This window comes from Coenobita brevimanus, chromosome 85, assembly GCF_032717465.1.
Source record: "Coenobita brevimanus isolate Jiangsu-jjx chromosome 85, ASM3271746v2, whole genome shotgun sequence".
In the NCBI taxonomy this organism is placed as follows: domain Eukaryota; kingdom Metazoa; phylum Arthropoda; class Malacostraca; order Decapoda; family Coenobitidae; genus Coenobita; species Coenobita brevimanus.
Genome location: NC_137038.1, coordinates 11020306 through 11045148, shown reverse-complemented (window position 1 = coordinate 11045148; position 24843 = coordinate 11020306). Strand labels below are relative to the sequence as shown.

Below are 24843 nucleotides of genomic sequence, written 5' to 3'. Positions count from 1 at the left end.
AACCTTAAGCTGAATTAAATGGTCTGTTGGCAGCAAGAGTAAGGTAAACATGATGTCCTTCTCTCTGTCAAGGTTAATACTGTGGAAGACGCAGAAGAAAGAGGTAAAGTGGTTTAGTCTAGAGACTATGAATATCAGTAGGGTTTTTAGGGTGGTCTATACAAATGCAATGAGCATAAGCCTTCCTGTGCTTTCTTAAATTTTTATTTTTATGGCACTTATTTTTGTTTGTCTTGAAGTGGTAAATGAGAGCTCAGGTAAACACGAGGCAAGTTTGAAATGCGCAGTGGGCCCCGGGAGTCGTCTTGTGTGTATGTGTGTGTGTGTGTGTGTGTGTGTGTGTGTGTGTGTGTGTGTGTGTGTGTGTGTGTGTGTGTGTGTGTGTGTGTAAGAGAGAGAGAGAGAGTGAGTTTGGAGGCACACAGCTAAATCTAAACCACCACACACTTCCTCCCACCAGCATCTCATAACAAGTCATAAAGAAGTATGCACGTAATCTAATCTAAAGCCACTATCACACTATCAGGCGGGACTCCTTTATCAAACACGCCTATCGATTAGCTTGCATCGCCAACACGGATACTGATGTTCGTATTATCAGCTTCTTCGATCTGATGACGTAGGGTTTAATTATATTGAGTAACCTCTTGAAGTCTGGTTATCTTTGTGTATGTCTGTCTATCTGTTTATTTATCTGTCTATCTATAGTGTTGGCGTCAGCGGTGTAATTACTCTAATCCCGGAGTAATCCACAAATACCAGACTGATTACTGAAGAAGCCTCACCACACCTTGCCTCACTCTCCTTCAACTCCCTTACTCATACCCACTCCTCTGTTTTATTCCTGTTTTTACTGTTTGGGTTACTTTTTATTGCTAGGTTAGGTTTGGGGTATGTTTACGTGTGTGTGTGTGTGTGTGTGTGTGTGTGTGTGGTAATTTCCGGTAGCGTTAAAACAATGTGGTCCGTAAATAGCGCGCCACGGGGAGGGCTGACTTTGCTGGTGTAGCATGGGTGTGGCAGTAAGAGTAGGAAATGAATCAGTGATGCAGGATAAACATCGATAACGCTGAGCCGTACCCGCAACACACAAGAACTCGTCCAAACGGAGTAGTAGAGGAGCGTTATATATGGAATCCTTGTATATTTACGTTTGGAATACATATCCTGTTTTTCTTTTCGGGTTAATTGTGTGTGTGTGTGTGTGTGTGTGTGTGTGTGTGTGTGTGTGTGTGTGTGTGTGTTTTACAGGTATCAATTTTTAAGTGATGTCCTGTACCTGATATGATTATTTTCGTTTCGATATTGGCACATAGTGTTTTTTTTTACCACCCGCGTTGCTAAGCAAGCTGAGTGGTAATGCTTTCATTTGTGAGGTTGGTTGGCTGGTTTTGTTTGTGTGTGGGTAAATATCTCGTGAACGGCTTGAGCTATAAGCATGAAACATTCAGGGTATCAAGATATGACAAAAATCTTGCACGAGTTTGAAAATGGGCACTCGGGGTCAAGGTCAGGGGCACCAATATGGCTGCCAAAGGTCAACTAGTTGACCTTTGGTGACCCTGACCTTGACCCCGAGTGCCGAATTTCGAACTCGACCAAGATTTTGGCTATACATTTTACCCTGAAAGGTTCTTGTTGATAGCTCAAGCCGTTCATGAGATATCTTGTTTAGCCACACACAAAGCCAGCCGGCCAACCTCAAAACTGAAATGAAAACATTACCGCTACGCTCGCTTACCACTCGAGTTCCGATGCGAGCGGAATGGTAATGTTTTCAGTTGTGAGGTTGGCTGGCTGGCTTTGTTTGTGTTTTACATCCTGAAATTTGCGTCAAAACAGAAATGGAGGTGCAAAATTAAGTGCCGAGGAAAAACCTTCCTACTACGCGAGTAGTGAGACCCATCGGGAGATGGCTTGAAGTTTTTATTATTTTAGTATGTTTATATTGTTACCCCCCTGGGGGTAGGGGGGTTTTTAAGAATACTCCCCCAGTATCCCTGCTTGTCGTAAAAGGTGACTAAAAGGGTTGGCGGAGGGTTAGTGCCCCTCCCCGGAAAACAACTAACTAAAAAAACAAACAAGAAGCCTCGGACAAGGACTGACCAAACGATGACGACCCAGGACCGGACAAAGGACTTGGTAATGAGTACATGGAATGTAAGAGGAGCGAATGATGAGGTGAAAGAGAGAGAGATTGTCCAGGTGCTTGAGGATGCGAAAGTGGATGTATGTGGAATAACTGAAACAAAATGGAGAGGAGAAAGTGTGAGAGAATGGGAGTATGGATGGGGTATATATGCAGGAGTAGATGAGAATGAGAGGGCAAAGGAAGGAGTGTGTATAGTTGTGAGTAAAAGATGGAAGAAGAGCATAAGACAGTATGGATCAGTTGGGTCAAGGATTGTGTGGGTAAAGTTGAAAGTTGGAATACAAATGTGGGCGATTGTGTGTGTGTATGCGCCAACGCAAGATCGTGCTAGAAGAGTGAGAGAAGAGTTCTGGACAAATGTGGAAGTGTGCATGGAAAAGTTTGGAAGGAATGAGAGAGTGTTTTTGATTGGTGATATGAATGGTAAAGTTGGTAATGTGAAGGTGGATGGAATAGTTGGTGAGTGGGGTGTGCCTGCTGAGATAGATGAGAATGGGAGTGCGTTAGTGGACATTTGTGCTGGGAGGGGGTTGGTGATAGCCAATACCCTCTTCAGGCATAAAATGATCCACAGGTATACATGGCGGGTGATGAGAAGGGTGGGTGGTGAACTGAATGAAAGGAAGGCAATGATTGATTATGTGTGTGTGGATGAAAGGATGCGAAGATGTGTAAAGGATGCAAGAGTGTATAGAGGTTGGGGGAGTGGACTTTCTGACCACTACTTGGTGGTGGCCAGAATTAGGATGCAAGTAAGATGGAGGAATAGAAGAAGGGAAAGACGAGAGGAAGGAGTAGTTGCAAGGAGAGTGGAAAGGTTACAAGAGGATGAGAAAAAGGCAGAGTATAAGAGAGAAGTGGAGGAACGATTGGGCAAATATGAATTGGAGCAGATGGGAGACGTGGAAGGTATGTGTAAGATATTTACAGAAGAAATATGTGCAGCATGTGATGTGGTGTGTGGAAGGAAGAGAAGACGGAGGGCGTTGCAAGGAACAGCGTGGTGGACTGAAGAGGTGAAACAGGCTGTGGCACAAAAGAAGAAAGCATACAATGAATGGATGAGAAATAGGGGCGTGGAAGAAGTTGAGAGGCGGAAGAGAGAGTTATATGTGGAAAGGAAGAGAGAGGTGAAAAGATTAGTAAGAGAGAGTAAGAAGAGAGTGGATGAGGAATTTGGAAGGAATTTGAGTGTAAAGTGGAGGGACTGTAAGAAAATGTTCTGGAGAGAAGTGAAAAGAGTAAGACAGGGTGGAAGTGAAGTTAGCAGGGGAGTGAAAGATAAAAATGGTAGATTACTAGTGGAGAAGGGAGAAAAAGTGAGCAGATGGAGAGAACACTTTAAGGAATTGTTGAACATATAGGATGGAAGTAATGCGAGTATAAGTGGCTGGGGAATGGCTGGGAGAAGGAGGGAGGTGAGAAGACAGGAAGAAATCAGTAGGATAGAAGTTGTGGAAGCAATGAAGAAAGTTAAATCGGGGAAAGCCCCAGGAATTGATGGAGTGTGTGGTGAAATGCTGAAGCATGGGGGAGAGATAGTAGTAGAATGGATGTGGAAGATGTGCAGATTGGCCTGGGAGGAAGGTAGAGTATCAGAGGATTGGAAGTCAGGTATAATTATTCCCTTGTACAAAGGAAAAGGGGAAAAAGAAGTGTGTGGTAATCATAGGGGCATTTGTCTTCTTAGTATAATAGGAAAAGTGTATGGTAGGATACTTATAGACAGAGTTAGAGAAAGAACAGAGAAATTAGTTGGAGAAGAACAGGGAGGCTTTAGGAAGGGAAGAGGTTGTGTAGATCAGATATTCATTCTTAGATCTTTAGTGGAAAAGTTTCTAGAGAAGGGAAAGAAGTTGTATGCGGCTTTCATGGATTTGGAGAAAGCATATGACAGGGTGGATAGACAAGGATTGTGGAAAGTGTTAAGAATATATGGAGTAGATGGGAAGTTGTTGAATGCTGTGAAGAGTATGTACGATGGTGCGAAGGCTGCAGTGTGTGTGGATGGTGAACTAAGTGAATTTTTCTCTTTGAAAGTTGGTTTGAAACAGGGATGTGTCATGTCTCCATGGTTGTTCAATCTGTACATGGATGGGGTAATAAAAGAGGTACAAGGTAGGGTAGTGGATGTTGGAGTGGCCCTGGTGAGAGAGGGTAGTGTTTGGAAACTCCCTGTACTGTTGTTTGCAGATGATACTGTGTTATTGAGTGAAGACGAAGGGGAGCTGCAAGGCATGGTGGATGAGTTTGAGAGAGTGTGTAAGAAACGGAACCTAAAGGTGAATGTAGGGAAGAGTAAAGTGATGGTCTTTGAGAGAGGTGAAGTTAGTGAATGTACAGCGAGGTTGGATGGTGAGGAATTGGAAAATGTGAGTACGTTTAAGTATTTGGGTAGTGTGATGAGTAAGGATGGAGGTTTGGAGGGTGAAGTGCTTGAAAGGGTACAGCAGGGAAGAAAGGTTGCTGGTTCCTTGAAAGCAGTGATAAGAAACAGGGAAGTGAGCATGGAAGTGAAAAAGTTACTACATGACAGTATTGTGATACCAACTCTAACGTACGGAAGTGAAGCTTGGACATTGTTGGAAGGACACAAGTCATGAGTGAGAGCAGTGGAAATGAGTTATTTAAGAGGAGCCTGTGGATTCACGTGGAGAGACAGGCTGACGAATGAGGATATAAAGGAGCGTTGTGGTGTGGATGTGGATGTGATAGGAAGCGTTATGAGGAACACACTGAGGTGGTTTGGCCATGTGGAGAGGATGGAGGGTGAAAGACTGACGAAGAGAGTGTATGTGAGTGAGGTGGAGGGGGGAAGAGGGAGGGGGAGGCCGAGGATGAGATGGAGGGATGGAGTGGAGAGGTATATGAGAGAGGGGGGTGTGAGTTGGGAGCAGGGCAGTGAAATGGCGGGGGACAGGGCGACTTGGAGGCGATTTGTTTGTGGCCACCCCAAACGGGATTGAGGCGTCTGGCAATAGATAGATAGATAGATATTGTTACCATTGTACTGTATTGTCTGTTTTTGTGTCAAATATCCGGTATGTGTATTTTTTGTACCGGTATTTTAAATGTTTTCTGTCAGTATTATCAGTAGACTTTTTATGCTAACTTGGCTTAAATTTACCACGTCTCCGTCTTGAACACTGAGTTGTAACAATAGATTAACACTAGATTATGATGCTAATCACGAATAAGTGCTACCTAAACGATGCAAAGCCGTAGCTTTGTCTATTTCTGTCACTGAGCTACGTGAAATAATTTGCAAAAGAAAAAATATTGGGCCAAGTTAAGGTAAAAGAGAGAATGTAATGCTTGTTTTTGTCGGTATATATTTTCTGGCATTATTTTTAATTTTAATTTTGGTAACCGCCTTGCTTATTTTCTTGATAAATATCCCCCAGTTGTTTATCCCTTCAGTACGATGACGTCTTTTGGTATTAAAATCTCACTTTGATACGATTTTATTCATTCTATATATTTATTTTATCGATTTTATTCATTTTTATTATTTACTAAATGTGGAGAGGATGGAGGGTGAAAGACTGACGAAGAGAGTGTATGTGAGTGAGGTGGAGGGGGGAAGAGAGGGAGGGGGAGGCCGAGGATGAGATGGAGGGATGGGGTGGAGAGGTATATGAGAGAGGGGTGTGTGAGTTCGGAGTAGGGCAGTGAAATGGCGGGGGACAGGGCGACGTGGAGGCGTTTTGTTTGTGGCCACCCCAAACGGGATTGAGGCGTCTGGGAATAGATAGATAGATAGACAGACTTTACTCATTTTATTACTTTATTTATGATTTGATTTTTAAGGATCTCGTAGTAAGCGGTTTAGTTCAGTTTCCAATTCCTTCTCAACTAGAAATTTCTCCAATAAATAAATCTAGTGGTAATAAGAAGGAGGGGGGAGAGGGGAGATAGGGGAGGAGAACGAGGGGAAGGGAGGGGAGGGGGATGGAGAGAAACCGGGAAACATGAGGGGAGAGGGAGAGAGGGAAGGTGGAGTGGAAGGAGAGAGAGAGAGAGAGAGAGGAAGGGTGAGAAGTGAAGGAAAGGAGAGAAGAGGGGAGGAGAGGAAAGTAGGAAAGGAGACAGGGAGAGAGGAGAAAAAATGGATGAAGAAAACGACTGGGAGGAAGAGTAAAAGGAAGAGAAAGGGAGAGAAGTGAAGGAAGAGGAGAGGTTGGACGAAGGAGGGGAGAGAAAGGAGAGGAAATGCTCACCATAATTTTTCTCATACTCGTGGCTTATTTATTTTTACTCGCATTCCTCTCTATATTGACTACCTACGTGTGTGTGTGTGTGTGTGTGTGTGTGTGTGTGTGTGTGTGTGTGAGAGAGAGAGAGAGAGAGAACAGTTTGACAAGTGGCTCGTGCTTTGTTGTTGTTATTGTTCTTCTCCTCCTCCTCCTCCTTCTCCTCTTCTCTCATCCATGCATTCCTCTCCTTCCTCTCTCCCGAGACCAGCCAAACCGTCATTGCTGTAAACACTCTCTCGTTTCTTACTCCCTCACCCCTCTTTCCCTCCACCTCCTTTCCTCCTCCTTCCCTCACCTTGCCATACCTGTTTCTTCCCTTCTTTCCCTCACCATTTCTTTAATCTTCCCTGCCATCATCACATCCCTCCTGCCTCCCGTCATTATCTCGTTCTCTCCCCTATACTCGTATATCTCCCTCCACCTCCATCTCTCCCCTCCTTCACCCTCCCTGCCTCCACCGCAGCCACCCTGTGTCCCTCTCTCCGCCACACCCACACTGCCTTCCTTCCTCCCTCCCCCTCACACCCACACTGCCTTCCTTCCTCCTTCCCTCTCACACCCACACCCCCTCCCTCGCCACACCCACATTCCCTGCCACACACCAACACCATCACCATTTGGGCATTGAGAACTCTATTTTTGCTGCTGTACAATTTTAGTTTTTTTACTTTGGTTTAATGTTTTGTAAGTGTTATTTGAGACACTTCTTTTCTCGAGTTTTATATTTGTACGGTATATGTACTGTAAGTACATATTATGTTTATTTATGTTGTGTGGTATTATGTACTCGTGTTTAGCATACTGGTATATATATATATATATATATATATATATATATATATATATATATATATATATATAGCATACTGGTATATATATATATATATATATATATATATATATATATATATAGATAGATAGATAGATAGATAGATATAGATAGATATAGATAAATAGATAGAAAGATAGATACACCATGTGTGTGTGTGTGTGTGTGTGTGTGTGTGTGTGTGTGTTTGTGTTAATGTGTAGAACCGGGTATATTGAGACTGACTTTTGTATGGGTGTACCTTGTTATTTTTTCCAATTATTTATGTTTTAGGTGTGTTAGGTATCTTACGTGAAACTGAATATGTTTATTATGCAGTGTTAACGTCTCTTATTTTTTGCGTACCGGACCTACATCAGTGAGGACTGGGGTTGGGATAATGATGATGACAATGATGCTCACATTATTTTGTGGGTGTTTTTAATTTTGATCCTAGAGCTTGTTATGGAGGAATTAATTGGCTCCTTTGCAGCAAGAGGTCTTCCTTAAGGCAAAAAAAAAAAAAAAAAAAAAAAGCATCTGACGTCGCAAGATTCATGTAAAATAGGTGTCATTGTACTAAGGTAGTCTATGTTCTCTTTAAATAGGCTTAAAGCTGTCCTCTTTCCATGTTGAATGCTGATCTATGGCGTGAGATTAACAATAGATTATGGTGCTGGTCAAGTTAGCTGTAGGATGCCCTACCATTTTTTTTTTTTTTTTCAGTTTTTCTTGTGCTATGCTTTTAATGTTTTTGAATCCTTCCTACCCTTTGTATTAATGGGAAGTAAGGTATTGATGATGATGGTGATGATACCAGTACAAAATTAAATAGGAAGAGTAAGTGGTGGTAGTGGTGGTGAGAGTCGGGGTGTCTAAGCCGCCAACACATTTACCAGCTGTTGTTTTATCACTCTTATCATCATAGAGACTTTTTTTTTTTTTTTTAATAGCTATATGTGTATTAGACACGGGAATGCAGTATATACAGATCTTGTGGTAATGAAAATTTTTTCTTTATATTTATGTGTGGTAATGTCAGTTTTATTTTTATATTTATTTGCGGCAGTGTCTTTATTTTGTATTTTTGTGTGGTAATATATTATTTTAATAGTATAATAATGTCTGTATTTTTTATATTTATATGTGGCAATGCCTGTATATTTATGTGTGGTAATGTGTGATTTTTATACCGTAGCTCTGTATCAGTCTGTCCCTGTTATTGGATCTGATGAAAACAGCATTTATCAGGCAGTAATCAAACCAGCTGTTAAAATTAGGCCGTGATGCGCTTCAGAAAAAATCACCAATTTCAGATAAAATTAATAGCTAATTAATCAGAATGCTTTGATAATAGACATAATTATACCAGTGAGTAATATATACTTGTTACGCACGTGTTTATATTCTATCGTAAGTGGCATCGATTTATTACGGCAGCTTATCTTCCTTAGCGATTTATTTTGCATTTGACTCCTTAACATTCTCCTGTATGTTATTTATATTGCTTTATCATCGACCTGCTTTGCGTTACACATGCCAGAGGATACTGAGGTGTAATGTGAAAAGGAATCGCTTAGGAGGAGGTATAAGGAAAACTTGAACGTCATTTAGAATACGAGCCAATAACGAAAAGGCCCACGACACATTAACGTGAATATTTTTAATGGTGGTAGGTGGGGCGACCATCATCCACTCACTTGATGTCTCTCTCTCTCTCTCTCTCTCTCTCTCTCTCTCTCTCTCTCTCTTACACACACACACACACACACACACACACACACACACAATCATAGAAAGTGCAAAAATTGACCTAGCCATATTTTCAATCCCATGACATATTTTTCATGTTCTTGCTTCCTGTCAGTTTATTTATTTACTTGTTTATTTTTATTTATGACTCATAAAAATATATCTATACTCTTCTTAATCAAACTTGGCCCAGTCTTTCGTCTTCTAGCAGTTTATTTCACAAGAGACAATACTGTGGTTTTGTATCCATTCCATAGCACTTTTTCATGATTAGCACCGTAATCTAATGCTAATCTGTTGCTACAGCTCAGAATCCAAGGTGGAGGGATGGCAGATTTAGGCCAAGTTAAAGTAAAAAGAGTACGTAAAACGTTGTGGCGCTGGAAAGGTTAAGGAAGCAGAGATGTTGGTGGAGTGGATAGGGCATAAACTACACTAGGGAAGTGGCATAGGTTGTAGTCTATGGAAATAATGGTAGGCTACTTGGGACGTGACCTGGGCCACCTGACATCAAAATATTCGGTAAATTGTAAGTGAAGGAGTTGAAAGCCGGAATGATATAAAAATGCATCAGTTGTTATTATTGTTATTGTCATTGTTATTGGTGGTATTGTTGTTGTTGTACTGGCTGCCGTGTTACCGAAGCAGCAGCGGGGGAAGCCGATCGCTCTCACTGGATCTCCGGTGAGGAAATCGGATGAGTTCGGCACCCTGATTGCTGCACTCCTGGTGGGTGTGGTGCTGTGCGACAGCAACAGCTCTGGGGCACCACACTTTTCCGGGATGGGATACTTGGAACAGGTTTGCCTCCAAGAGATCCCCTGGGAGCTGGTACCGCAGTCAGTAGAATAATACAACCGCAAGAACAACAGCAACAGCGATAATAATGATGATGGTAATAATAATAATAATGATAATAATAATAATTATAATAATAATAGAAACCTTCATCATAGTGATGGGTTAAAAGTGGGACCGCTTTAAACCAAAATGAATGAATAAATAAGAAAAACCGGGTCACCACACCTAAACGAACGCCCTTGTTTACGTTCCCGCTTTTCTCTGGGGATTATTCTGGGATTGCGGGATTGTGTCATTAAATTTACCTGCACTGTTTCATTTAAGAATTAATGTAGTTACAGCATGTCGTTTTTGTATACTAATTGTTTTCGGTGTTTAATTTGCTTTTTTTGTGTGGGGTATTGGATGCCTGTGTATGCTCGTATAATTGTGTGTAACACATAAGTGGTCTGGTGTAAATAAATAGCTAAGTGAATGAATAAATTTGAACACACACACACACACACACACACACACACACACACACACATTCTGTGTATATATATATATATATATATATATATATATATATATAGATATATAAAAATATAAATAAATACACACACACACACACGATTTTGCGTCATTCTTGCGCATGGGCGATGCAGATCTCTGTATCGTTCCAATTTCAGTTTTTGTACTGCCGAAGCAAGTACTATATATATATATATATATATTCAGACAGTGTATGCACCTGTATGTATACTGAAAGATGTATATAGTTTTATTGCGTGTGTGTGTGTGTGTGTGTGTGTGTGTGTGTGTGTGTGTGTGTGTGTGTGTGAGAGAGAGAGAGAGAGGGGAGTTTAGGTCTTTGATTGTACTCAGATTAATGCTCTCTTCACTTGAAGGAGGGAGGAGGGAAGCTGGGGGGAGGGAAGTAGACAAAGGGAGGTAGGAGAGAAGGAGAGGGGATGGAGGAATACAAAGGGAAATAGGAAAGAAGGAGGGAGGGAGACAAAGGGAGATAGAAGGAGGGAGGGAGATAGACAAGAAGTGAGGGAAGATAGCTGGGAGCGAGGGATATAGTGAGGGAGGGAGATAGACAAGAAGTGAGGGAAGATAGCTGGGAGCGAGGAATATAGTGAGGGAGGGAAGGAAGGGAGAGAGGGAAGGAAGGACGGAAGGAGAGAGAGAGAGAGAGAGAGAGAGAGAGAGTTACGGTAAGAGAAATAGTCGAAGGGAGGGGAAGAAAAGTGTGTGTGTGTGTGTGTGTGTGTGTGTGTGTGTGTGTGTGTGTTAAGAGGACCGTTGAAAGTAAACTGTGGGGAGGAGGAGGAGAAGATGGGAGGGGAGGGGAGAGGGAGAAGGATTTAAGGGAAGGGGGGCGAGAGAGAGAGAGGGTAAGGTGGGTGGAGAGGTGAGAGGGAAAAAGAGGGAAGGGGAGGTATGAGGAAGATATGAGGGAGGGGAGTAATAGATGGAGGAGCAAGGGAGAGGGGAGGAGGTGTTACATGAGAAGAGGGGAGATAACGAGAGAGGGGTGGAAAGAGGAACTGAAGAGGTTGGAGAGAGAGAGAGAGAGAGAGATTAGAAGAGGTTGAGGAGAGCAAGGGTTAGAGAATCGAGATAAACACAGAGGGGGAGAGAAGAAGAGAGTGGGAGAGATGAGGGAGAGAAGGAGGGATGAGGAGAAAGTTTCCTCCATACATCCACTTCTCTGCCTCAAGGCTTAACCTCCTTACCTCCCTCCCTTTATATCTTCCGCTTCTTCTCCCCCGCCTCCCCTCCCCTCCCCTCCTGTAGGCTCCTCTCCACTGCTCTCCTCTCCTCTTCTCTCCATTTTTTCCTTCATTATTTTTTGTTTTGTTCCTTCCAACAGTTTCTCTCTCTCTCTCTCTCTCTCTCTCTCTCTCTCTCTATTACCTCCCCTTCTTAGCTCCACCTCCTCCATCACTTCCCATCATCTCTACCTCCTAATTCTTCCTCCATCCTCCCCTCTCTCCTCTCTCACATATTCTGCCTTTCTCTCCCTTCATTTTTTCCATTTCTCAACCTTCTAATGTCCTGTCTTCCTATCCCTCCCCTCCCCGCCCCTCCTCTCTTCTTCATTCCCTTCTCTTCCTCCTCCATTCCCTTCTCCCGGTGGTGCAATGGTATCGTACTCAGCTCGCATCTTGAAGACTTCGAGTTCGATTCTTGGACTGATCAGACAGGTTACTCTTCTTGTCCATGTTCATCCACCAATACAATTAGGGACGTGAATGTAAATTTGATTGTTGCCTGCCTTATTCTAGGGGAAGGTTGACCGTAGAGGTAACTGAGTATCTGTTTTAATGGACCTTTTTTTATGCTGTCAGTAGGGAATTATCTTCAGCCCTCGTCCTTCTCTCTCTCTCTCTCTCTCTCTCTCTCTCTCTCTCCATCCATCCATCCATCCTTCCTTCCTTCCTTCCTTCTCTCTTTCATTCCTTCACTCCGTTTTTGCACTTTCCTCCCTTCCTAATCTCCTTCCTTTTTCTCTTTCTCTTCCACCCTCGCCATCACCCTCTCTTCCTTCATCTCTCCCTCCCTCCCCCCCTCCCCCCTCCCTAATCTCTCTCACTGCCTTATCATGTAACAAGGTCAAGGGAGATGTGTGGTGATTTTGGTAGTAGTGGTGGTGGTGGTTGTGGTAGCCTAGTTGTGGTAGTAGTGGTTGCTGTAGCTGTAGTAGTAGCTAGTAGTAATAACAGAAGTAGTGGTGGTGGTGGTGGTGCTTGTAGCGGTATTAGTAGTAGTATTAGTGGTAGTAGTGGTTGAAGAAGCAGCAGCAGCAGCAATAGTAGTAGTAGGTGGTAGTAGTAGTAGTAGTAGTTGTTGTTGTGTGATAGTATCGTATATAATAGATGTTTGGAGAATTTGGTAATAGTGGTAGTTGTGGTACTGTAATAGTCCTTATGGTAGTTATGGCAGTAGCAATGGTTGTAGTTAACATGCAACTCTATATGCTGCTTGGTTAGGTAAGCTCGTGTGTGTGTGTGTGTGTGTGTGTGTGTGTGTGTGTGTGTGTGTAGCCTGTGACCTTGTGTTTTTGTATGTATATGTTTACTGGTATTCTTGTCTATGTCTGTGAACGTGTGCACATGAACAACCTTGCCGTACTTACCCCATATAAATATGAATATATATATAAATGAATAATTATATGGGTATGTATGTATCTATGTATGTACGTATGTGTGTGTGTAAATTATTGTGTATATATCGAGGACACGTACTGTTGTATCCTAACTAGATCATACGCGTGAGTATGTGCGTGTGGTTGAGAGTAAGTGTATGTGACTGAGCGTGAGCATGTATGTACGTTGATGTTTGTGTATACTGTACATGTGTCTGTGAAGCATGTGTGAGGTTGGCGGTTGGTTTATGTATGTGTGTGTGTACATTCGTTTATCTGCGCTTGTTTGTTTAATATAATTATGCATGTTGTGTTTGTCGGCGCCTGTTTGTATTTGCTTGTATATTATTCGTGTGTGTGTGTGTGTGTGTGTGTGTGTGTGTGTGTGTGTGTGTGTGTGTGTGTGTGTTTGTGTTTGTGTGCTGTTATCCCTGTTATCCACTGCTACCACCACCACCACCACACCTAGCGTACTACCACAACTACTCTACTACCACAGCTACCAATTTTACCAGCACAGTCATTACCACTATCACAGCTACTACCACAGGTGCCATAACCATTACGAACACAGCTACCACAATCATCATAATCATCATCAGGTCTACCACCACCGCCACCACCACCACCATCATCATCATCATTATCATTAGTACTACTCCATTACCACCAACACTACCACACCATTACAACCACTTCCACCACTACTTAGTTAACATTGTCAATACCTGCATCTCAACAATCAGTTTAATTACCTGAGAGAGAGAGAGAGAGAGAGAGAGAGAGAGAGAGAGAGAGAGAGAGAGAGAGAGAGAGAGAGAGAGAGAGAGAGAGAGAGAGAGAGAGAACAAAGGAGTTGGAGAAAATGTAATTTAGAGGGAGGGAGGAACTACAGGGTGGTCCGTAAATAACGCTTCCTTTCCATTCCGCTGACGATTCCTTGTGTGTTTTCGGGACGGCTCAGTCAGTGTTATCAGTGTTTACCCTGCATAATTTACCGGTACTAATATCCTACTTCCGACAACCCCTTTACGCCTTTGATTGCCAGACACGTCCACACCAGCAGCCTTCTCTTGAACACACAGACTCTGCCAGGTCAAATCCTAACGGAGTCTATATCAGTTGTTAAAATATTAGCGTCCTCCACATATTTATTTTACTGTACATTTTATATATATATATATATTCTTCAGCTTAACGAGGCATAAAATTTCCATCTTTTCATCTTGAGTGCTGAACTGTAATAAGAGATAACTAGTTGCGAAGAAGTGTTATGGGAAGGATTGTAATATTATGCTACTGAGCTACGTTTTTTTTTTTTTTTAATGCAAGGAAGAAGGAGCCAAAGGCTAGGGGCCTGCAAACGGGTCCCTCCAAGTAAAAAACAAAAACAAGACAACAGAAAGCAAAATTCAAGATCCATTCATTTCGAGATGCCTGGACACACTGCGTTTGAAAGACTAGAGGTTGTAGGCAGTAGGAAAAAAAAGGGAAACAGTTCCAGAGTTGACCTGTTGCATACGTGAAGGACTGGGAGTAGTGGTTAACTCTTGCATTAGAGAGTTAGACAGAAAAGGGATGAGAGTTTGTTGTTAGACGGGTGCTACGTGCCCGCCGTAGTGGTGGAGGGATGCAAGCAGACAGTTCAGAGGAGCAGTAACCATGGAAGTAGCGATAGAAAAGAGATAAATGCAAGCAGACAGTTCAGAGGAGCAGTGACCATCGAAGTAGCGACAGAAAAGAGATAAAGATGCAACAGTGCGGCGAAGAGACAGAGGTTGAAGGGAGCCAGTAAGAGGAGAGTTAATGAGACAAAAAGCCTTTTTGACTCTACCCTGTTGAGAAGAGCTGTGTATGGTGAGCCTTCCCACACATGAGAGTTGTACTCTACACAGAGGCGAATAAAACCCATGTATAAAGTCAACAACTGCGTAGGGGGTAAAGAAGGTACGGAGTGGGCTTAGCACACCCAATCTCTTAGAAGCAGATTTTACAAGAGAGGTAAAATGTTCTTTCCTAGATAAATCCCCAGAAAAATGAAACCTCAAGTATGTTAAAAGATAATGCAGGATTGAGCTGGCTATTGTTAAAAATTAGTTGTTACTCCTGTGGAAGATTTCGTCGGGTTGATAAATGTAAGAACTGAGTTTTGGATGCATTAAATACAACAGGGTTATTTATACCCCAATCAGAGATATGAGCCAAGTCAGACGTTACTGTAGGTGTGCCATAGCCTCATCCCTTGTTTGTTGAAGCAGCTGCTGAGATGAACGCTGTGGGAAGCAAATGGAAAGGTGAACGGTGGAGTCATCAGCATACGAGTGGATAGGGTTAGATGTACAGATTAGATGGTCATTGATGAATAGAAGAAAGATAGTTGGAGACAGGACAGAGCCCTGAGGAACACCACTATTGATAGCTGCAGGAGAAGGACGGTGGCCGTCTACAACAGCAGCTATAGAATGACCAGAAAGGAAGTTATAGATGAAGGCATAGATAGAAGGATAGAAACCGTAAGAGGGTAGTTTGGATTTTAGAGATTTATGCCAGACTCAATCGAGAGCCTTTGAGATGTCAAGTGCAATGGCAAGGCTTTCGCCATAGTCCCGAAAGGAGGATGACCAGGAGTTTGAAAGGTAGGGGAGATCACCAGTGGAACCTCCATGGCTGAACCCATACTGCCAGTCAGTAAAATGGTTGTGATAGGAAAGATTCTTTAATTTTTTTGTTTTGTTTGTTATGAATAGACTAAAACTTTTGAAATACAGGACGTTAAAGCAATTGGGCGATAGTTAGGGGGGTGGGAATGATCACCCTTCTTTGGGACAGGCTGAATGAGAACAAACTTCCGACAAGAAGGAAAAGTGCAGGTTAATAGACAAAGGCGAAAGAGTTTACCTAGGCAGAGTGTATGCACAGGAGCACAGTTCTTGAGGACAACGGGAGGGACCCTATCAGGGTCATATGCCTTGTTAGCACTGAGGCCAGTGATGGCAGAAAATACATACTGCAATTTGAAGAAATCTTAATGTTAGCTATGTGGAAATCAGAGGGGGGAAAGAGATGGAGGAACAGCACCGGAATCGTCTAAGGTGGAATTGGAGGAGAAAGTCTGAGAGTTCTGCTTTATTAGTAGAAGAAATAGCTACAGAGCCATCAGAGTGGAAAAGAGGAGGGAAGGATGATGAGGTAAAGTTGTCAGAAGGTTGTTGGAATGGACGGAAATCTCTGCTGCTTGGCCTCAGGGAACGGGGCCGTTGAACCAGGGCCCAGACTGAGACACGTTAATAATATATATATATATATATATATATATATATATATATATATATATATATATTATAATGACCCGATTTCTGTATGTTTGTTGGTTTGTCTCTTTGTTACGGTAACAGCGAAAACGGCGAAACGTAACTCAAGTTTTGTTAGAGCAAGGTATCATTAGAATGCCCAACTTGAAGAATAAAACAGTTTCCAGTCCGATTTGGCCACCGGTTTCCAAGTTATGACCCATATCGTGAATTTGCAAAATGACTGCGAACACGCCTGTGAAAACTAAACAAACGCTCTGTACTGTGAAATATTTTTGCCGGCATCGTGACCATTTTTAAAATTTCGAGTTTTTTTTTTTTCCTTACCATTATGAAGTGAATCGTCTGGTGCACTAGGCAATGTAATTTCTAGCTTCCTAAACCCACTCTGTGATTTGTAATGAATCGCGGAAAAATTCACAAAATTACTGCATACACGCCCGTGGAAACTAAGCAAATGTGCCTCATTCTTATTTTCGAAAAAAAAAAAAAACTAAATAAATAAAAATAAACGAGTGTTGCCGAACTGGTTTGTAATGACAAGAAATATGTAATACGAACCAAACTGGTACACGTGAGAAGTTTTATAAAAGAAGATATTATGACGGCGCAATGTAGCGCAATTTTTGTTAGAGCAAGATGGTGTTAAAATGATGTATTTTGAAGAATAAAACAGTTTCCAGTCCACTCGGGCCACCTTTTCTTGAGTCGAGTTATAGCTCATTTCTAAAGATAGGAAGTGACTTGACATCGAGCGGAGGCCTCTCAGCGAGTAATAATAATAATAATAATAATAATAACAATAATGTGACTACCGTACACTGAGTGACAAGCCAAATGGTTTTCTGTACACCAGGAAACCATTTACTACGCTGGGTGGTAACCATATAACCAGATTATGGCGCCTGTTGGTTTAGTGGGTGATTACGGCACACCAGTCGGTTTGAGCCGGTGAAGGTTTATGTCCAAGGGAAGGTTGTGGTATATTACTCATGTAATGCCACTCAGGGATGAGTGAGGTTGGTCACTCTCATCTTAAATGTCAGGATCAACTTGCCTAGCCCTGGGCTCCTACGCTTCTCATGAGGCAACGTAGGATTGGATGATGGATGGATGGATAATAATAATAATAATAATAATAATATCACACAAACGGCATCTAATGACTTATGTTCATATTCCATCATCGTGTACGAGACATCAAGCAACTTCAATTCGCTCCCGAAGTTTCAATAATATTCCCAGGGCTAAGTCGTGTGTCACTCCGAGTTGGACACTTCACAATTTTTCCTCGCAATTCCCAGCGGTGGAAAGTTTGTACAACTCGCTTATATAGTCCTGAGTTTTTTTTCTTGTCATATTTTTTTACGAGATTTTGTTCTGTAAGTGTCGTTAATGTTTCCGCGTCACATTGGCGGGGTTTGTGTGCGGTCTCTCCCCCAGACTTTTTTTTTTTTTTTTTTTTTTTAAATCGGAATTCGAATGCGCACCGAATTCGTCACAACCTTTCCTACATTTTTGCTGTTTAAATAGATTTTGTATCGGCAGCCGAAGAACGGTTGGCTTAGTTTAATGGCTTGTTTGTGATCTTTGAGTTTACGTAAGGAGGATTTAGGATGTTTAAGTAGTTATTCGGGTGCTAGAGAGGGAGGCTATTAGGTGGTGGCACCGGTATAGCTGGGCGGCCCCACTGCCCGTGTATACAAACTTGTCACAGCTCACTCCCTATACTCCTCAAAAGAGGATGGTGGAATGGAGAAGGGCAACTTCAGCTTGCAGTCCACTGGGTATGCATTTCAGAGAAACTTGGGGCTCCAGGTACTACTACTCGTAGTTATTCATCCTGGTTATCCAGGTAGTTAATACGGTATTTTATTCATTACATGTTTTGATTGTTTTCGCACCGTAAGTGTTTTATTTTTTCATTATTTTTTATTAATGCGAAGAAAAAGGAACGAAAGGCTAGGAGCCCGTATAACAGGAGAGAGAGGGAGAGAGAGAGAGAGAGAGAGAGAGAGAGAGAGAGCAAAATTCAAGATCCGTTGAATTCGAGATGCCTGGACATATTGCGTTTGAAAGACTGGAGGTCATAGGAAGTAGGAAATACAGACAAAGGGAAACAGTTCCAAAGTTGACCTGTTGCATAAATGAAGGACAGGGAGTAACGGATAACTCTTGCATTAGAGAGTTGGACAGAAAAGGGATGAGAGTTTGTTGCTAAACGGGTGCTACGCACCCGTCGTAGAGGTGGAGGGATGCAAGCAGACAGTTCAGAGGAGCAGTAATCATGGAAGTAACGATAGAAAAGAGATAAAGATGGAACAGTGCGGCGAAGAGACAGAGGTTGAAGGGCGCCAGTAAGAGGAAGAGAGTTAATGAGACGAATAGCTTTTGACTCCACCCTATTGAGAAGAGCTGTATGTGGGGAGCCTCCCCACACATGAGAGTTGTACTCTACAGAAGGGCGAATAAAACCTGTGTATAAAGTCAACAACTCTGCAAGGGTAAAGAAGGTACGGAGTCGGCTTAGCACACCTAATCTCTTGGAAGCAGATTTTACAAGAGATGAAATATGATTTTTCCAAGATAAATCCTAAGTGAATGAAACCCCAAGCATGTTCAAGGATGATGCAGGATTGAGCTGGACATCCAGATAATCACGTAGGCCGCAGAATTGTCGCCCGTGATTGAGAGCCGCTATTTAGCTTGGAGGAGAGCAGCTTAGAGAGTGCTGTTACGAAGAGGGCGGCGGCTAGAGTGGTCGATGGAGGTGAAGTGGCGGGCGACTAGTTCCTCCCGCGCCCAATAGATGGCGGAGGCGAGGTGGGGACTAGTTTTTCTCTCGCTTAACAGATGGCACTGGCTGTTTTGTTTTTTTTTATCTGATGAGTCTGGGGAAATTGCACATGTTCTTGCACATGCACACATATACTGGCAGACAGTTGCACGTTAGTCTTGCCGCAACTTTCACGGGTACAGAGAGAGAGAGAGAGAGAGAGAGAGAGAGAATGTCACATACAGTACACACACACACACACACACACACACAGAGGGAGAGAGAATGTCACACACACACACTGAGAGAGAGAGAGAGAGAGAGAGAGAGAGAGAGGGAGAGAGTTATGAAGGAAACTAAAACACACACACACACACACACACACACACACACACACACACACACACACACACACACACTGTAGTGGCATTATGTAAACCACTCCACTAATTTTCCTGGCCGCGTTTCCTTAATGACTATTGCATTTCTTTACAAAACGTTGACTTCTTTTCTTGCAGTCGGATTTATGCGAACGATAAACACCAAACTTGGAATTTTGTTGTTGCGCTTCGTTTTAGTTTCGTAATTGAGAGTCACTGGTTTATTAAGTAATTTGTCGTGTGTGTTTATTTCACCTCGTTCTTCGTGTTTTACTTCGAATTGCGCAGTTTATTTCCTCCTCCTCCTCCTCCTAATCATCATCGTCATCATCATCATCATCATACCTGTTTCCCTTTAATGTTAGGTTTGAGGAATCTATATTTTTTTTTTTTTTATAGTAGCAGGAATTCGGAAGCACAAACGTACAACCACCAACAGTGTCCAGAAAACATATTTGTTCATTCGCTTACAAATACATAGCAGAGGCTGAGAAACGCTCTAGTCAGTATATAGATGTTATTGTGTTTATTTATTCATTTACTTATGTATGTGTTTATTCACCTATTTATTTATTTATTTGTTTGTTTATTTGTGTAGACACTTCCTAGATTCAAAGTGGCCACAGTACAAAAAAAAAAAGATCTTTAAGGGCCGTATTTATAAGGTTTCCAAATTTTAGCTTGTGTTTGTTTTTGCTTTTACATACCGGTAAATTTTCTTCAGTTATACAGTTACGAAGCACTTTGAAATAAGGTAAGGTGAATATTATAATGACAGTATGCGAAAAATCACAAATGAAAATTAAAATGGCATACTGTAATACCGTGTGAAAAAAAAAAATAAAAAAAATGGAAAGGTAGTGTACTGTTATGGATATCTAGTTGACATTTAAGCTGAATAGGTCTTTTTATGATCCTGACCCTAAATGTTTTCATTAGGACTCATCTCCCTCGTGTAACTTTTCATTTAATCATTACATGCTGGTTTTGGTTATTGGTGGAGAGAAGGAGGAGGGGGAGATGGAGAGAGGTAAGAACAAGAAACAGAAGGGGAAAGGTGTAGGGAGAAGGGGAGATGGGAAAGGATTGAGGTAGAGAGACTGAGGGAGGGGAGAAGGAGGTGGAGAGGGTAAGGGAGAAAAAGGAAGGAGTCGGTGGGGAGAGTGGGGAGGAGAAGAGGACGAAAGAGAAGGAAGGCGAGGAGAGATGTCGGAAGAAAGGGTTGGAGTGGAAGAGGAAATTTAGGTGGTGGGAGGTGAAAGAAAAAGAGGAGAGAGAGAGAGAGAGGAGTAACAGCAAATCACCGTGAACCGCCTATATGTTCGCCTTTTTAACTAACGTAATTAGGAAGCTAAATTATTGTGCCCTCTATTTTCACTCTGACCAATAATGATCCTATTAAACTCAGAAGCCATATTGTACTAGGTGGATTAGAGAGTAACTTTTATTATTATTATTATTATTATTATTATTATATTATTATTATTATTATTAATTATTATTATTATTATTATTATTTAGTATTATTATTATTATTAATTATTATTATTATTATTATTATTATTATTCTATCCTTCTTTCCTTCCATTCTCTTCTGTCTTTCTTCAGTCTTTCCTCGTCCTTCTGCCTACGGGTGACTTTACGCTCCCTCTTCTGTCTTTCTTTCCTTCATTCTTTCCTCTTCCTTCTGCCTGTGGTGGCTGTACACTGAGTGACAAACCAAATGGTTTCCTGTACACCAGGAAACCATTTACTACGCTGGGTGGTAACCATATAACCAAATTTTGGCGCCTGGTGGTTTAGTGGGTAGTTATTGCGCTCCAATCGGATTGAGCCGGTGAAGGTTTATATCCAAGGGGTGTTTGGGGTTTATTGCTCACGTAGTGCCACTCAGGGATGAGTGAGGCTGGTCACTATCATCTTAAATGTCAGGACCAACTGCCTAGCCCCGGGCTCCTACGCTCCTCATGGGGCAATGTAGGATTGGATGATGGATGGATAGATTATTATTATTATTATTGTTATTATTATTATTATTTGTGGTAGGTGGGGGCGCTCACCATCCACTCACGCGATATAGAGCTGCTGTCGGGTGACTGCCCTTTCCTCTCCACCGTCCTTCTTTCCTTCCATCCTCTTCTGTGTTTCTTTCCTTCATTCTTTTCTTGTCCTTCTGCCTACGGGTAACTTTACACGCCCTCTTCTGTCTTTCTTTCCTTCATTCTTTGCTCTTCCTTTTGCCTGTGGGTGACTCTACACTGAGTGACGTGCCAAATGGTTTCCTGTACACCAGGAAACCATTTATTACGCTGGGTGGTAACCATATAACCAAATTTTGGCGCCTGGTGGTTTAGTGGGTAATTATTGCGCTCCAGTTGGATTGAGCCGGTGAAGGTTTATATCCAAGGGGTGGTTGGGGTTGATTGCTCATGTAATGCTACTCAGGGATGAGTAAGGCTGGTCACTCTCATCTTAGATGTCGGGACTAAGAGCCTAGTCCCGGGCTCCCACCTCCTCATGGGCCAGTGTAGGTTTGGATGATGGATGGATGGATTATTATTATTATTTTTTTTTTTTTATTATTATTATTATTATAATTATTATTTCTATTATTATTGTTGTTGTTGTTGATGATGTTGTTATGACATGTGGGGACGCGCACCGTCTCTCACTGGATGCAGTGCAACCTTCAGGTTACTGTACACTGAGTGACAAGACAAACCAAGCGTTTTCTTGTATTCCAGGAAGTAATTTACCACGTTGATTGGTAACCATATAGCCAGATGACGCCTTAGTGTCTAGTGGGTTAAGGCACCATCCGGATGGGGCCTGTAAAGGTTGATATCCAAGGAATGGTTGGGATTGATTCCTTACATAATCCACTTGAGACTGGTTACCTTCGTCTTAAGTGTTGGGGTTTAGGAACCTAGCCCTGGGCCCCTAAGCTCTTGATGGGGCAAAAACTGATTAGATGATGGATGACTGGATTGGTAAAATACTGTAGCAGCAGCAGCAGCAACAACAACAACAACAACAATAACAACAGTAGTAGTAATAGTAGCAGTAGTTGTAGTAGTAGCCGAAGTAGTAGTATAGTAGTTGTAGTGGTTGCAGCCCCGAGCTCATCAGAACGTGAAACCTCTCGATTGCAAACCACAGCTACTGTTCTGCAGTCCACCTTCCTTCTGGGAGGGGATAGGAAAGGCATTGAGGGACGTTTGTATAACCGGGTATCTCCACCGCCTGGTCATATCAGTGCCAGAACTTGAAGGCGCCTCTCTTCACTAAGAGGGGTGGGGTTAGGTTAATGGTTGGTAATGTAACGAGTGTGCTTTTTGACGTCTTTGATAATTTGAGTAAAACTAATAGTTTCTTTTTTCTCTTCAGGTAAGATGGAGGAGGTGTGAAGTAAGACGGTACGGTAAGAAAGGTAAGGCATGCTGTTACGAGCGTTTGTTTTCATTCATAATATTTTCTAGTGTTGATACTCTTGACGTCATCATTACGTCACCACTCCCGCGATCTTTGTTTACATGGATCTCCACTTTTGTTCATTTTAATTTATTACTACCATGGAGTTAGTGTTTTTTGTTGGCCGTGTTAGTATTTATTTTTTTAAATTGCATTTTAGAAGATAATGGTTTTGACTCTTTGAGCATTTTATTGTTCCTTTTCGTTTATTACCCCCAGGGAAGTTATGTTTTGGGGTCTACGTTTGTGTGTCTGTTTTTCTTTGTCATTAACACTGTGGAGACACTGTGGGCTGGAACTGCACCAGGTTAGAAATAATGATTGAGGACCATTAGAGGATTAAGTGAATAAGTTGTGGTCAAAGGTCAGGGTTATTAAAAAATATCACGAAATTATCTGTATCTCACGGATGAAACTTAAGATACCTGTAGATAAGTGTGGCCAAGACCGAAATGTTCACTGAAGAAAACCCATTTGTGTGTGTTTTATTTTATGTTTAGAATAATCGCAGGTTGTGCTAATGTGGATTGATTTAAACCGAAGGTGTGAAAGTAGTATTGGAAGGTAAGAGCTGGTAGAGGAAATGAGTTACTGATGTGAATTTAATTAAATATGATTATAATTGATAAAGGAATAGATAGATAAATAGATGGACATATATGGATAGGGCGATAGATGAGGTGATAAAGAACCGGGAAAGGTAAAGGGTTAGAGAGAGAGAGAGAGAGAGAGAGAGAGAGAGAGAGAGTTTCAGCAATAGCGTTATGCAGAGAGAGAGAGAGAGAGCGTGGTGGTTCGAGAGAGAGCAGCTCCGACTCTCACTCACGCTCACACACTCACTGGGGAGGGATGTGCGTGCGTGTGTGCGTTCCCTTTCTTTTATCCGCATCCACCCTTTTGAAATAAACGGAAATTAGCGAAGGACCGGTTGAAATCTTAGTTTGAGGTGAATATTCCATAAAGAAAATAAAAAAGAATCAGCCAAGATTAAAGAAAACCAAGGAAATCTATGAAAAGATTGCATAGTAAGTGAAATGAGGCTTAAGGACTTGCTTCCCAGTGACCAACTTTTTGAACCATTGAAATTTGACGTTTGAAGTAACGGAATTAACGGTCAAATGTTTCCGTAGCTTGTGGTGTAACTGTCATGTGAAAATTAATGTAAATGGGGTGTTGTGTAAGTGAAAAAGTAATAAATTGTGTATCTTAGGTGTCATTTAACGTAAAGATTTAGAAATTATATATGGAAGTTACATGCAGCTTAATTTAGATTTGTATCCGCGTTGTAAGATAAAGTAAAAATGTACTGTACGTGAGGAGAAAATTATCGGTAGTGTAAACATGGTCCGAAACTAACACCGGAAGCCTGTATATTAATTTTAATGGCGTAAATTAGGTTTGATAAGTAAAGATGTAAGCGACGAGATAATACCGGTAGTGTTAGTAGTAAAGTAAAATTGTAAGTAGGGAGAAAATATAGATAGTGTAAATAAGATTCGAAATTAGTGCAGGAAGTAGTCCATATAGTTATTTTAGTGTTTGTTTAAATTAGATGTGAAATGACTGCCATCGGTGTTTGAAAATGAACATTGAAAATGTCGTCTATAGGAACAGAGAAAGGATGTGTGTAGAGTTACGTTTAATTAACCCTTTCACTACGAGACATCATTTCCGTAACATTCACACCGGTTGTCTGTGTGGTACCAAAATAAATAAATAAATAAATAAATAGACCAATAAATAAATGTTGTATTGCCATTTATATTTTTTCATGAAGGGGTAGTTGTTGTAGCCTCAGGTTGTTCTGAATGTGAACCCAGTGGACCGAAGGCTGAAGTTCCCTCCTCCTGCAGTCCACAATCCTCAGGTCGGGGATAAGGGAGAATCTGAAGGGATGTTCATATAAGCAGGTGGTTCAGTTGGCCAGTTATATCGGTGCCACCACACGAAGGCGCCCCTCTCAGTGAAGGGGGAGGTAAAGGTGATGTCTTTGGTCT

At 41.8% G+C, this 24843-nt stretch overlaps 1 protein-coding gene and 1 non-coding gene across 2 annotated transcripts in view; one reads left to right on the top strand and one right to left on the bottom strand.

Moving 5' to 3' along the window:
• The window catches only part of Liprin-alpha (PTPRF interacting protein alpha), a 332503-nt gene that overhangs the window by 26736 nt on the left and 280924 nt on the right, over nucleotides 1-24843 (top strand). The gene's annotated exons all lie outside the window — the stretch shown is intronic.
• LOC145410487 (U6 spliceosomal RNA) lies at nucleotides 10361-10464 on the bottom strand. The gene has a single exon (XR_013899278.1). It is a non-coding gene; the product is annotated as a U6 spliceosomal RNA (small nuclear RNA).